This window comes from Helianthus annuus, chromosome 15 (genome assembly GCF_002127325.2).
Source record: "Helianthus annuus cultivar XRQ/B chromosome 15, HanXRQr2.0-SUNRISE, whole genome shotgun sequence".
In the NCBI taxonomy this organism is placed as follows: domain Eukaryota; kingdom Viridiplantae; phylum Streptophyta; class Magnoliopsida; order Asterales; family Asteraceae; genus Helianthus; species Helianthus annuus.
In genome coordinates, this window is record NC_035447.2 from 89,188,302 (window position 1) to 89,194,206 (window position 5,905).

Below are 5,905 nucleotides of genomic sequence, written 5' to 3' on the forward strand. Positions count from 1 at the left end.
TTGCTGTCTGATGCTGCTGGAGTGGTTATGGTCACAATAAACAGTTATTTGATTTGGTTTCGATACATTTACACATTTATACTTTTATGCTTCCGCTCAGTACTTTGGTTTTGGTTTAACTTACAAACGATACATTTCTTTTAATTTGGTATTTTATTATAACTTGTGTTTGTTATGATTGGTGGCTCTTTGTTGAATCGTTACACCTCCATTAGGGACACGCCCTAGGTGGTAATTTGGGGGTGTGACAGTTTGGTATCAGAGCCACTGGTTATAGAGAACTCGGTTTTAAAACGTTTTCATAAAACCAGACTATAACCGAATTGATCCAAACGATGACCATGACACTCAGCTTCAGACTGCAAGGTTCGTTCCTCCTTAGCGTATGCTTTATATGCCTAGTAAACGTAACTATATTTAAAGCGTGCACGATACGACATGGTAGGCATCATGACACATTGATAGTATAACATAACACTTGCATCTAGTAAATTCTAAACTTGTTGGTAGTGCTTATTTTGTGTTGATTGGGGTGGAAGAAACTTCAAACATAAGTTAAGAAGCATTGAGAGGAGCATGCAAACCGCCTTATTATCATGGGTGCACACATAATAATAACGCGTGGTGCATGCAAATCCCAATGAGGCTTAACGAGTGTAAGAGGGGTTCTTCCCTGTTTGTGTACGAACATGATAGCTAATCGTCCCTAATGTGATAAATCTGAATACTTTTCTCGTTCTCGACGCCTAAATTCGTTTCATTCTCCTATTATAGAAACATGAGTGGACGAGGAAACGGACGTAGCAATTATTGATTGAAACCTTGTGTGCTTACTCTTTCTGTCATTTTTTTCCTTTCTGCGTTAATACCCTCTTTTGAAACGTTGTGAGTGTGCATTCTTTCGTTTAACTTGCGTTACGTCATCAACTCGACAGGCATGTCTACACCGTCCGCATCTTCCGACCAATCCCGGGCGCCAGGGAAGGCACCCGCTGATACCCAATCACCCCCGTGTCAGATGGAGACGCGTGCTGCTTATAGGAAGAGACTCGCACAGGGTGGGGAGTCGTCCTCCCGACCTACGCATGCACTACCAGTTAACTCCCTCAGCGCTCAGGCCGAGTCGGCCGTGAGTAAGGCCCTCCGAGATTATAACCAGATTCTAATAGAACAAAACCAAGTCTTAATGGAGCAAAATCAGAAATTACTAAGAAAGGTTGATACCCAAGGAGGGCGGTTGGAAGCTCAAGAGAAGCAGATACAGGAACTTATTAGGAGGACTACTGACTTGAAGGCAGAAGCCCTAAAAGGGCGTGAGGTACAAGGTCTGATACTGAGAGACGCTCGATTGGATCATGAAAGGCTTAACTCGCATGCCGAAAAGATAGGTATGATAGATTGGAGGGTCCATCACTTGGAGGAAGCTCGCTTCGCACCTGAACCCGAGCCAGCCCCAGTCCCGGCACCTCCCGAACCAGAGGCGGAAGAGTCTGATGAAGAACCCGAAGAGGAGGAGGAAGAGCCGGAAGAGGAGGAAGAAGAGCCAGAGGAGGTCTCGGATAATGACGGAGACAATGATGATGGTAGTGACCTCGGGGATGGTGACGTGGATGACTGACTCGTCTTTCAATCGTTTATCTAGTTATTTTTCTTTCAGTTGTTTTCGTATAAACAATCATGGTGATTAAAACTTTTGCGAATATTCGATGTAGTGACTTATATGGTTTAATTTGAATGGGTTTCTTATTTTATCGTTTAAAGGGTATTTCTTGTACTGAGTCGTCACCTTACCTCTTTTTACCCTTGCACCACAAGAGTCACATCTTTGACTCTACGACAGTTACCTTAATTATGGTAAACCTCTCGCTGGCCTTTGTATTATCCGATGCCTATGGGTTGATGCAATGCCTCTATTGGTTGATGCAATACTCTTGTAAGTTTTGACATGGTCGTTGTCATGGACTTGGTTATCTAGGTATCCAGCGGAAAGTTCTCTGCAACCCGAAAATCGTGCGTTCCCTCTCCCCAGTGGGGAATCCTTATCAGTTTAAGATCATCGTAGTGGTGCCATTGTTGGCATTGCCACAGTCGTGAAAGCCCGGAAGTGTCTACGGAAGGGCTACCCTGCCATACTAGCTCTTGTCACCGATTCGCCACTTTAAGAAAGGAAGATCGAGTGTCTTCCACTCATCCGTGAATTTTCCGACATGCCTTCTGAGGAGTGAGCTGGTTTACTTCCACATCGTTAGGCGGAATTTCAGGTTGACCTTATGCAATTTCAGATTCCTTATGGGAAACAGAAATCCCTTAGGTTTGCTAGATACCATCACAGCTTCATCATAGGATTTTCGAAGGTTTCGCAACTTCAACCCCCTTAGCATAGCGGGGAGCTGTGAATTCCTGAGAAATAGAATCGGAGAACGTCTTTGCAGCTTTTGAAACCCAACCCTACAACACGCGGAGCATCGCTACCAGAGGGTACTGAAGATTTTGTGGTTTATTGCGATGCGTCTATTCAGGGTCTCGGCTGCGTGTTGATGCAGCGAGACAAGGTGATAACTTATGCTTCTCGACAGTTGAAGGTACACGAGAAGAACTATACGACACACGACCTGGAGTTAGGAGCCGTAGTCTTTGCGTTGAAGATTTGGAGGCATTACCTGTACGGTACCAAGTGTACCATCTATACCGATCACAGGAGTCTTCAACATATCTTCGACCAGAAGGAGTTGAATATGCGGCAACGTCGTTGGGTCGAGCTTTTCAATGATTATGAGTGTGCTATAAAATATCATCCGGGTAAAGCTAATGTTGTAGCTGATGCCCTTAGTCGCAAGGAACCGAAGCAGAAGCGTGTTCGTGCACTGCAGCTCACTATTCACTCTGATTTACCCGCTCGGATTCGTTCAGCTCAGATTGAAGCGTCAAAGGAAGAAAACATCGAAGCCGAAGAATTACGAGGGCTACACAAGAAGAAGTTCGAGCAACGGTCTGACAATATCTACTACTTCATGGAACGGATATCCTCGCAGCAGTGTACCTTAAAGAGGTGGTTTCTAGGCACGGGGTGCCGACTTCTATTATTTCTGATCGAGATCCTCGTTTTACTTCGGAGCTATGGCAGGCTATGCATAAGTCGTTCGGCTCACGTCTTGATATGAGCACGGCTTATCATCCACAAACGGATGGTCAGAGTGAGCGCACGATTCAGACACTAGAGGACATGTTGCGAGCATGTGTTATCGATTTTGGGAAAGGATGGGGGAAGCACTTGCCGTTGGTAGAGTTCTCCTACAATAACAGCTACCACACCAGTATCAAAGCGGCACCGTTTGAGGCACTGTACGGGAGGAAGTGTCGTTCACCCCTCTGTTGGGCTGAAGTGGGCGATAGTCAGATCACAGGGCCTGAGATGGTACTCGAAACTTCAGGGATGATCGTGAAGATAAGAGAACGTATGGCAGCTGCTCGTGATCGCCAGAAGGCCTATGCGGATAAGCGTGCCAAAGAGGTAGTGTTTGAAGTAAATGACCGCGTCATGCTGAAAGTCTCGCCGTGGAAAGGCGTTGTACGCTTTGGGAAGCATGGCAAGCTGAACCCACGTTATGTTGGTCCGTTTAAAGTTCTCGAGCGTATCGGTAAGGTGGCGTACAGATTGGAGTTACCTACTGAGCTGGGTAATGTTCACGACGTATTCCATGTTTCGCAGTTAAAGAAGTGCTATGCTGATGACCCATTAGCGGTACCCCTTAACGAGTTAAAAGTCAACGACAAGTTACAGTTTGTGGAAGAACCAATCGAGATCATGGACCGAGAGGTCAAAGTGCGTAAACACAGTCGTATTCCCATCGTTAGGGTTCGTTGGAACTCAAGACGTGGACCAGAGTTCACGTGGGAGCGCGAGGATCAGATGAAGCTCAAGTACCCTCACCTATTTCCCAAAGATAAAGCAGAGTCAAGCAGAACTGGTGAATCTCGGGGCGAGATTCCTCTTCAAGTTGGGGATGATGTCACAGCTGAGCAAAACCCGCAACAACTCTGATTTCTCACTTCGTTTCTCTCACACCTGACGCTTGCCAATTTCGGGACGAAATTTCTTTCAAGTTGGGGATGATGTGACAACCCGAACATTCAGGTTAGTATTATGCAAATCGCTCGCGAAACCGTTTATGCCGTTTATGTATTTCTTGACCGTTTGACCGTTTATGCATATTGAATTCCTTGTGGCCCACTCCTAATAACGAACCCGAACTCACCTCGTTTTAATATTGAATAATTAACAGGTAATCGGCCAACATATTTATGTTTAGCCATCCGGCCCAACTCTTTCATTATTAGTCAGTCCAAATTCTTATATCCGGCCCAACTCCTTCATTAATAGTGTAGATGGACTATTCGGCCCAACACCTTCATATTTATATAGTTTCATTATTCAGCCCAACATGATTAGTTTAGAATAGGTACCGGCCCAGTCTTGAAATCCCTATAGGTATGGGGAATACGTAATATACTCCAAATCAGATTGTGGATAGTTTAAAAACATAACAAACCCCTACCATCCTCCATCTTCTTCGTGCGGCTCCATCTTACTTGTTCGGCAGCAGGAAACCACCCCATCGGAGCTCTTCCATCTTCGAATCCGTATCTCTCGTGTGCTTATAATTACCCGGTATGTTAACTGGATATTAGTGATAGTGATGCTTGATTGGTTATTTGCTTGAATATGAAGTGCATGCGAAACAAATCCCGAACCTGTGTATTCGTAAACGTTCAATATGTTGATCTTGTTATTGTATAATAAGTTGCTGGTAATGTAATATGAGACGAATAATAATGTGTGAATTGAATCTGGTTATATGATGATGAATAATTAACAAAACTGTTTTAGTCTTTTATGAGATTGTTGATTTTATTTGGGTGATGATTAAACCCAGAATTCTGGTCGGCTTAGTGGATCTTTTCACATAATAACACTCATTACATGATAAGTTTCATTAAAATTCATGAAGGGTTCATGTGATGTTAGTAATATTATGCGGCCCAAGAGAATCATTCAAAAATAATAATAATAATACATTTGGTCGATGCTGTTGTAGTATTATGGGAGGGTTTGGTTTAAGCTATGGGTATATACATATAAATATTATGTAATACATAACTACCATTCTATTTCAGTGGGGAATAAATAGCTTAAACAACCATTTATTGGATCTGTTAACATTGTAACGTGTATATGATTGGGCCACACATGTAACTGAGTTAGTCTAGCGAATTAAGTCACACTTGTTGCTGGTCTGGGCCGCATAAGAGAGCTATTGGTACACGGGTGCGGCTGGGCCGCGTAGTGGACTCGGGAACAGCAGCTTAGCCATTGTTGACTAATGGGCCATTTGGGCCAGACCTGTGCTAAGGATTGCGCACCCTCAACGGGCTGCACATCTTTGTGTGTGGAACGCTGAATTGTTTTGGGCCATTTGTACGGGCTTTACACTCGGGTGAATGACACACTTTGTTATTTAATCGGGAATTCGGACCGTACACTCTAAGGGATAATAAGTTAAATCATGGCCCCAAATACTTGCTAAGTGATTGTTACGATGTATGATATGAACTGAAAATGATCATTTGAAACATGGGCTGTATCGTAAACTTGTATAAGGCACCAATATCCGTTATGTGAAATGTATGTGACTCAGATGTTTATTATGTGACTACGTGATCACTGATACAATATGTGTAAATGGTTACATACGTGGTTTGATAGAATAAGATTCTAACTGTTAGTGGTAACCACAATAGGGACTATTGATCAACTTGGAGCACATAATTAGCCTTACCGAGCAAACCCAAGGTGAGTTCATTGCTCTTTTCTCAAGCATGGATCCCAGTGATGGGTTAACGGGTA